At 37.7% G+C, this 10,141-nt stretch overlaps 1 pseudogene across 1 annotated transcript; it reads right to left on the bottom strand.

Annotated features, from left to right (window-relative positions):
• Nucleotides 1-704: 704 nt before the first annotated feature.
• Nucleotides 705-4,169, bottom strand: LOC147607037 (germin-like protein 1-3 pseudogene; annotated as a pseudogene). Its single transcript, XR_015264879.1, has one exon. The product of XR_015264879.1 is annotated as a germin-like protein 1-3 pseudogene (transcript).
• Between the last annotated feature and the right edge of the window lie 5,972 nt (nt 4,170-10,141).

Genomic DNA, 10,141 nt, shown 5'->3' with positions numbered 1-10,141 from the left:
TGACCAGACATCTAGCTTGATGTGTCATAACTTTCAAAGTTCATGCATTGACCAGGTACTAAGCATTGGCAGCACAACAGGCAGTTGGGTGCTTTTTTGGTGAGAAATTACAAGTCAACAGTTTTACAAGCAGTTGAAATCGTAATACATAGGTACCTCTTGTTCCCTACTCTCTTACACACTCTCTTTCACTCTCTCTCACTCTCTCCCTCTCACTCACAATTCACATGTAGACTCTCTTTTCAAGATATCGATAAACGTCCCTTCCATACATGAGACATTGAATACAAAATCCATGGAAAACACCAATAAGGGTGCTTGGTTGAAATCGTAACACATAGGACATCTCTCTCTCTCTCTCTCTCTCTCTCTCTCTCTCTCTCTCTCTCTCTGTGTGTGTATATTGACCCATGTACACACCAACATGTTTCACACTTTTTGCAAGATATTTCACATGTAAAACATAGGACATCTCTCTCTCTCTCTCTCTCTCTCTCTCTCTCTCTCTCTCTCTCTCTCTCTCTCTCTCTATATATATATATATATATATATATATATATATATATATATATATATATATGTATATGTATGTATGTATGTATGTATGTATGTATGTATATTGACACATGTACACACCAACACAATTCACACTTTTGCAAGATATATTGACACATGTACACACCAACACAATTCACACAACAACACAACACATACATGAGACAGTAAATATAAATCCATGGAAAATAACAATAAATATTTTTGGTAACCAATGACATGGTCATCTCCATGAAACATATTCCATGTGAGGCACCAGCACTCCTTGAAGTTTCATGATCTTGTTGGTTTAGGTTGGGTCGTGGAGGTCCCCCCCCCCCCCAATTTGGATACTGATATGGGTTGGTCATGTTAGGCTGTGATATACCATAAGGGTATGGCATCATTGCTCATGTCATTTCTACTCTTGGGTGATGGTGGATAATAAGCAAGTTGTCGGGCTATATTGGTAGCTCTAGGTGGTGGTGGTGGATAGTAAGAAAGTTGTTGAGCTGTAGAAGTAGCACCACGTGGTACATATGAAGAATTCCCTAGCAACCATTAGGGTTGTCCATACACCAAGGTTCCTCCAATGAAATTTGAGGTTGCATGCTTACTTGAATAATTTTCTTGGATTCTTTACCTTGAAACCACGAGGAACCCATGTCTATGTGCACATCTTGAAAATGAGCCAACTCCTGATTATAGCATAGCCAATCATTTTCTATGCTTATAGAATGTCAGCTAAGCTCCTTGCATGCCTTAGCCATGACACCAGTCCCTGCAAAGCAATCAAGTACTAGTTCCCCCTCCATTGAGAAAGTACCAAGGAGCCACTTGCCAAAATGATGAGAAACTCAAGATCAATGTCTTACATTGTATCGAACCATTACCAATAAAAAACGCATAGTGTTTATTCTATGCCTTGCAGTCTCAACAACAGGTTGCTCAACTGCACCCCGTAGTGGTTGACTATATGTCCCCCTAATATGACTAGCACGCCTTCTTTTCAGGTGAAGTGACTCACTCAAAAGTTCAAGGTAGTGTGTAAACCCACAGGTTGTACCCTTACCATTCACTCTCATATATGTTGGAGATCGAACACTTGGACGGTCTCGAACAAACACCCCAGCAATTAACATTATTACCTGCACACTCATGACATACACCTCATTTATTTGAATAATGATTTAGTGTTTTCTTTTAATTCCCCAATACTAGAAGAAAATAAAGTGGTGGCTCATACCTCTTCAAAATATATCTCCTCAGAGAGATGGTAGCTCTCTTGCAACTCAAGATATAAAGTGCATTGTAGAGCAAGATCATGTGCTCTAGCGGTCTCTAGCGGTCTCCACAACGTCACCAAAATGATCACCGATATGCAAGTGGTTACAAAGGTTCCATCCTCTCTTAAGAACTCATTTGGCAAGAACATATGTAGCCTCAACAAGATCTTTCTTCCAAATGTTCCAGCGAGGGACTAACAGAGTGTCCTTATCTGTAGGTAACCCTGTTGGAAAATCTGCCCACACCATTGAACATCTTCCCAAAGATGAGATCTGGGCTCTTATATTTCCGGACTTGTTTAAGCCCCCAACAAACTTTGCTAGCCTATTGTAATGCCTCAGACCCAAGTTAATATTAGAAACCTGTTCGAACTAAAAATATTTATGTTCAAATTTATACAAGTTAAGGTTTTCATGCACTTACTATGAGATGTTTCTCCCAATTATATTGTCGGCTATATCAGTGATGGTTCAAAATACAAGTTGGAACTAAAAATAGTTATGTTCAAAATACAAGTTGGGCTTTTCATGCACTTACTGTGAGATGTTTCTCCCAATTATATTGTCAGCTATATCAGTGTGACGGTTCCTAAAATAGCCATGTGCTTTGGTGATATATTTTGAAACACTTGTATACAAAAAACCAAAACATGGTTACACAATTAAACACATACTTTAAAGGAAATGATTAGAACAGCTATAAAAGAAGGTTAATGACATTACTACTTGGAGGACTGTCTGAACTATTCATGTCATTGATAATAATGGTCAAACACCTAGAGACATAGATGGACTCAACGCCTTCCTTTCCTCCCAAGTGCAGATTAAATTTAAATGAGACATAAAGTAATACTTGGCCACATTGTTTTTTAACATGGCATCTCTATTGATGACAACAAGGTGAAGCTAATTCTTGAGCTTCCACCACCCACTAACTTTAAGGGTATCCAACGTTTTATGGGGCATGTCAGATACTATAGAAGATGAATCATTCTTAAGTATTTGGGCATGCACTACCTAAGTAATAACAAATAGCAAGGGTACTCACATGAGCAAGGCTTTGTAAAGAGAATTTGCATCACACCAAACAAAGGATGGACAAACTATGAAGCTCATGATAAACAAGACTCAACTTTATTTTTGTAGGATGGGCCTAGTGTGGAAAGATAGAAAATAGCATATACCAATTTTCTTGTATTGTATAATTAATTAGTTTGTGTATGAAAAGTTGACAATGTGGAATCAAGTCTTGAAAGCTTGATAATTAAATGAGGAAATTCTTTCAAAATGAGCATGCCTTTAGTGAAATCGATTCAAAAGATCAAAATTATACATCAAGAAGTGGAGCAATCTTACAAGATGTATAAAGACAAACATGTAAACAAGAAGACACAACAATCACATGTTTTACTCACTCAAAATGAGGCAATATATCATATAGTGGGACGAAAATTGGAGTCAAAAAGCAACGACAGGATGATGGCGCGCACAAAGCCATGTGGTAAGATGCTCTGAAATGCCCTTTCGAGAAGAAATGCACGCATGGCCCTTTAGAGAGAGAGAGAGAGAGAGAGAGAGAGAGCATTGAAGCTAGCCGAACACTTTCTTGAGATGCTGCACTTGAGCTTGGGAGAGTTGAAAGGCCATCTCGAGGACAGTGTCGGAGATGGGAGGGTGAGCCCCAAAGAGTGCATTGGCGACGAGGGAGGCGCCGGGGTTCTGGCTGTTGAGGCTGGAGAGCGTGAAGGCCTTATGAGGACCCAGGTTGTAGATGAAGTGGACGAGGCCGCGCGGGAACACAAAGAGGTCGCCGCGCTGCAGCGTCTCGCTGAAGAGCGTGTTGGTCGTGTCCACAAATCCCACAGAGAGCTTGCCCTCCACCACAAACAGGATTTCCGAGGCACGTGGGTGGACGTGCGGTGGCACCAGCCCCCCCTTCGCATAGTCTATGCGCGCAAACGACAGGCCCTGCGTGTTGAGCCCCCCCACGTTGGCCGCCGACGCTAGGGTTAGCGCTATCCCCAACGGATTCGACGTGTTGCCCGCCTCCCTCAGCAGAGCCGACTTGAAATCCGACGCCTTCACCTTCGCCTCCCCCTTGCATGCAAACCCATTGCCAAACCTCATGTTTGGATCTGTCACGCAGAAGTCTTGCAACGGGTCTGCATCGCTCGCCACGGTGTAAGTCGCCATGAACATGGTGACCTCAAGATACAAAGCCAAGGAGGTGAAGGCAACAAAGAACTTCAAACTTGCCATGACGAGACGAAACAAGGAAGGAGAAAGTTGCACTACAGGTCACTCACTATAGCAGCCCGTTAAGCTATAAAAGAGACACAGAGAGAGAGAGAGAGAGAGAGAGAGAGATGGAGGAGGACACACTCAAAAGACTTGCCTTCATTTATATACCTTTTACATCATCTCCTTTGGCTGCCTCTTGTTGGAAAAAAACCATCAACACACCGTCCACTTCAAGCGAAATCAGAGTCCTGATAAAGTCCACTTTCACTTTCATCCCTTCTTTATCACGATTCCCCTCTCTCTCTCTCTCTCTCTCTCTCACTCACTCTCTCACTCACACACACACATTCATTTACATAAGTTGCTCAAATAATGAGACTTCTTTACTTTTGGCATGTTCTCTTTAATCATGGAATGCATAACATCAAGCCTCTCTCTCTCTCTCTCTCATATATTCATATAGACACAACCACATCTATGTTCCATACCTCAAGAAATTCCCTGACAAAACACATGCTATGCTTCATCGCTACACCATCCTTGTCCTTTTCCTTTTCTATTTGCAAGTTAGCCTTTAACTTTGGGAATGAGCCCACAAACAAAAGGAAAGAAGTAAAAGTTCCTTTACCACCTTACCTTCCCATCATCATAAGTTTTTGTCGCTTTCAATGCCCCAATATTTCTCCCTTTCGTGCAAAGCTTTTCCACTGATTCCTTGAATATTTAAACACATATAAGATGGGAGTCTTTTCTCCATTTTGAAGCTATTCTTTACAACTCATCCACACTTATAGTATGTATTATGGAGCATTTTTTTTAAACTAAAGTGGAGTAGAAAGCATAAATGATTTGTTTTTTTTTTTTTACTCTTTTCATGCAAGTTTTAACTTTTGTCTCTTACATTGCAAACAAAAAGGACAACTATTTCACTTCTTACTATCATGTACTTTATGATGATCAAGTATGATGAGTTCATGAGTGTAGCCCATACTTTTTGCCTAAGATTCAATTTTTGGCAAAGATTCCCTACACCCCTTATTGAAAGCCCATCCACACAACATTTAAAAAATGGCTTTGCCTTAGGTGTAATCTCTTTTTTTTAAATGGCTTTGCCTTAAGTGTAATCTCTTTTTTTTAAATGGCTTTGCCTTAAGTGTAATCTCTTTCTAAAATAATTCTCTTTAACTCAATCTTTTATAAGAAGTTTCTTAAAAAGACACATAAAAAAGAATTATAAGTGACTTTGCATCTTAAACATGTGCCATTTGTGACAATAATTTACATATAAGTTAATATGAGGTGCTATCAAAGTTCTCAAAATTTACTTTTCCAATCCCCAAAAGTAATGACCAATATTTTAAGTTTATACACTCTTTTTCTTGTGAGAGTTTAGGAATGTCATAAAACATCCCCAAACAAGGTGTTTATCTTTATTCCCAGCTTAGTGACTCACACATGAATCGAAGACTCCTCCACCCTTTTTCCTCAACTTTGAGATTGTTAGCATGAGTTTTTGCACATTTAGGATTGATATGTTCGGTGATTGTATAGTAAGGGTCCTCACTTTTGTTCATCTTTTAAGCTTTTTTATAGTAAAAAAACAATCATTTTTTCAGTAAAAATGGCTAATCTCACCTACTTTGGCAAAGGAATTTGACATTGAGCTCTTCTAATGAAACATCAAACCATTAATCATACACTTAAACATATGGTCCGATCAAAAAGGAGAAATTTCAAAAACCAAATTTCATGCCTCACAAATATAGTGTATATGGCATGTCCCAAACTTGAACAAGTAGATAGTATGATCATAAAATGTTAATAACTTCTTATTTTAACTTTAATTATATCCCCACTTTGCATGGAATAAAGGTATGAGATGGTAATTTTAACTTGATTTATTGAGTAATTTTTACATGTAATTTCTATTTTAAAATAATTATTATATGTTTTGAAGGTATAAAAAAAGAGTAGTTTTATTGAGTAATTTTTATATGTAATTTCTATTTTAAATTAATAATTATATGTTTTTAAGTATACAAAAAGAGTAGTTTTTTTATACAACACATCTTTATAAGAAAAAAAATAATTATTGTTACACTTGATTGAATGACCAAAGTATAGGCAATTATGAGGACAATGTGACCATATAATCAAATTTCATTTTTAATGATTAGCTTTTTTTTATCTCTATTGGAAATTTACTTCAAATCCTTAGAGTAGTTGAACATAATTAATAAATTAATTATAAAAACTAATTTTTATATGATTATACACTAAGTATATGTGAGAAATTAATGCTAATCATGATAAATCTATGAAAAATTAATTGGTTTAATTTGAGTAAGAAAAATCTATTTTCATTCATTCAATGTTAAAATATCTTAGTTTCTTCCCTTCCAAGCCTAAACCTAAGCCTAACCACGCTTGGTAACCTAGGTTAGGTAATGTACCAGACCTAGATGGAGACTCCTAAGGTGGCCATGCATTGGCCCATGTGTCGACATGTCACCTACACATGGCATGCATTCCACCTCAATATGCCACTTCATTATGCCACCCCATCATTGATAACATGGCATGCCACCTTATCATTGATGACATGGCATGCCACCTCAATATGCTATCTCAGCATTGATGATATGGCATGCCACCTCATTAGATGCCATGTCACATGCATTAACACATCATCAAGGAGGGAGAGCTTCCACCTCACTTTAATTGCCACATCATTGGTCTATGTCATCAAAACATCCACCATGTAGATATATCACATCATCTAATTGCCACATCATTGGTCTCTATGTCATTAAAACATCAACCATGTGGATATATCACATCATCTTGAGTTGATGCCACATGTCAAACACGTGTATGCCACGTTAGCAATCCACCCTATCATGTCATCAACTTGAGTTTTTATGTCATCATCACTCCATGTATGGGTGCATCCATTCATAGTTTCACATGCATGTAAAATATAGATATACAATTTATAAATAATCCATACATATATATGTAAAATACTATTATAATATCCAAATTTTGTAAAATAAAATGTACATGAATTAAAATATATATTATTACACCTATATGAGTTTTTTAATTATTTTTATAAATTATCTATTTATTAATTTATATAGTATATATATAATTTAAAGTAATGCTATTAATTAATATCATATATAAATTGAATATTATTTTATTTTATAGTTAAAAGAAGTATATTTTTTGTTTTCTTCTTTAAAATAAGAATTTTATTTACTTTTTATTTTAAAATATTATATATATATATATATATATTATATGAAATTATTTCCTTTTTTAAAAATCTAACCAAAGTATATTTAATTTTTTGCAAATAACATCAATTCATAAGCATCCAATTGAGTAAAGAAAATCTAATGAATTAGATATCCTATACAATGCAAGATAAGCGAGTGTTGTTTCCTACAAATGCACACGTTTCTATGCTCATTTCATTCAATCATAGCTTAGTGTCTAGCCTTTATAACATTTTAGAGAGTGGACAGCATGACACCAATGGGCAGCCTCTTATGTTAGTAGTGGGCTACCAACCACAACCCTCACCTCCTCCACATACACCTCCTCCATCTCTCCCTACTATTACTCCCCTTGGTTTGGATAAAGCATGTGAGCCTCCCTTTCTTTTGTTGACAATCCTAATATGGGATTGATCATGGTGATAGACACAAGATTAAGCTAGATTAAACCACACAAGAAACTCCATGACTAGAGAGAGAGAGAGAGAGAGAGAGAGAGAGAGAGAGAGAGAGAGAGAGAGAGAGAGAGAGAAAGATTTCACACTCAACAATAGCTCTATTGCATTCCCCAATGAACCATACAATGACTCTTCTAAAATAGATACCACTCATCTCACTTTACATGTGTGCATCCATGTCGCACACTCTTTTAGTCAACACTCACACACCATACAATATCACATGTGGCATTCTTATCTTACGGTCACAATATCTTGCAACTCTAGGGTGCTTTCACATACTCAACCAAATAACCCATTCATTTATATTACACATTTCAACACCCCTCCTCAAAAACTTGGGTGTGTGCATACAGTCTCTCCAGTCAATTTGATTGACTCACCTCTCACCCCCAACAATTTGGCATTGCCAATCTCAACACTCCCCTCAAAGCAAATTGGAGTGTTCAACAAGTGTGTGTGCTGTTAGTATATACACTCAATGCCCGCCTCTCAGCATGTATCTCACTTTGATGTATAATGCACATTTGTCAGGTCCCCCATTATGAGGAGTAGCCATGGTGCATATGTCTTTAGTGGGAACCCCGGCTCCCTTGTCACAATCTATTGTTCTCACACCCTTATGGACCATCCTAACTTAGCCGAGTGTAGGATTATTGTTGGGATTCATGAGCATCCAAAAGAGGAGAGCAGGTGATTGAAGTGCTCAACAGTGTCCATCACTCATATGCATCCATCAAGGAGAGGAATACTTTGGATGCATTGGCAACTCATTGTGCTATTGTAGCAACCATATGTAGACCGGACATGGCAGGTAAGATGAGAGCTACCTCTTACACTCTTCGCATAGCACCACACACTCTTAGAGGTGGTTCCTTGATGAGGCAAAGTCTAGATGCAGATGATGATGGGGTATTGTGAACTTTCAGTCGTTGTGTTCCTAGGTGTAATCATTTAATTTAACAATACCAAGGCACTACCGGAGAAATTTGGGATGATAATGTTAGAGATTCACCAGTTTCAAGAAAACATTATGAAGAAGAGACTGAAAGGGTGTGTTCAACAAACATGAGGCTTGCTTTATTGAGGTGAGTCAAACTAATTTATATACTCAGTTTGTGGAGGAAAACCATCACCTCAAAGATTGGCCAAAGATCTTTTGAGCGATGATGTAAGCCATGGTTTTTGTGCTACTCTCATCAATGTGACATGTGTTGTCGATAGCATGTGGATTTTTAGCTCTATTATGATGTGTTATATTCCCTTAGTGGGAACAATGGGAGGACTACTAGCCCATGCCATTTCATACACCCTCTTTTGTGTCCTCATGACTAAGGTCACAATAGATTGAAAAACAGGCATCTGGCATGCACATTACGAACCAAATGTGCTCCAATGGGACCAAAACTTTGCAAGTGTGTATATGTGTGTGTGTGTGTGTGAATGTTTATGTGTGCATGTGTATCTTAGAGAGAGAGGGAGAGAGAGAAAATTGATACACTTCTATGGAACTAAAATGGGATTAAATATAAGAGAATAATACATAGAACAAATCATGAAACTACAACATAATGGTGCTAGCCCAATTACTTTAAGCTTAGCCACCAGATAATAATAAAAAACATCATTTAATGATTATAAAAGTAAGTGCTAACCTTGCTACTCTGGGTTTAGTCTTCAGTGTCACTATCCAAATCTAGCCAATCTAGATCGTCATCTCTAAAATGACCTCACCAACTACCCTAGGTTTAACTATTAGACAACATTAAAAAAACATCATATAATGACTGTAACAAAAGTAAGTGGTAACCCAACTACTCTAGGTTTAGTCACTCTCACAATCCAAATCTAACTCATCTAGGTCATCATCATCTCTAAAATAACCTCGTTGTGCTCCAGGAGCATCTATGACTCACACTGGGGGCACTAGAGTAGAATCCTACCCGCGCAGAGACTCTGCCCTAGTCACAACTTGGCCTTTGGTATATTCGTGCACTTTAAGTCACTCATTAGGAGGGATGACACATGAGTGTCGGTTTTGTGGAGCACAGTTATGGGCAAGTGAAAAGAAGATGAGTTGTGGACAGGTTCTTGGCAAATATTGTTGTAAACATGGGCGTGTGTCTGTTCCTTCACTTGCTGAACCACCTGAGCCATTAAGATCTCTTTTGATTGGTAGTGACACTACAAGTAAAAAATTTCGAGAAAACATCAGGGCTTATAATAGTGTGTTGGCTTTTTCATCATTGGGTGCACAAATAGATGACTCTCTCTTTCACAATAGTAGTGTCTATACTTTCAAGGTGCATGGGACTGTTTATCATCGGATTGGGTCCTT

Source organism: Cibotium barometz, chromosome 56, assembly GCF_041138505.1.
Source record: "Cibotium barometz isolate CiBa-2024 chromosome 56, ASM4113850v1, whole genome shotgun sequence".
NCBI lineage: Eukaryota > Viridiplantae > Streptophyta > Polypodiopsida > Cyatheales > Cibotiaceae > Cibotium > Cibotium barometz.
The sequence above is the reverse complement of the archived record's forward strand: the minus strand, read 5'-3'. Positions and strand labels throughout refer to the sequence as shown.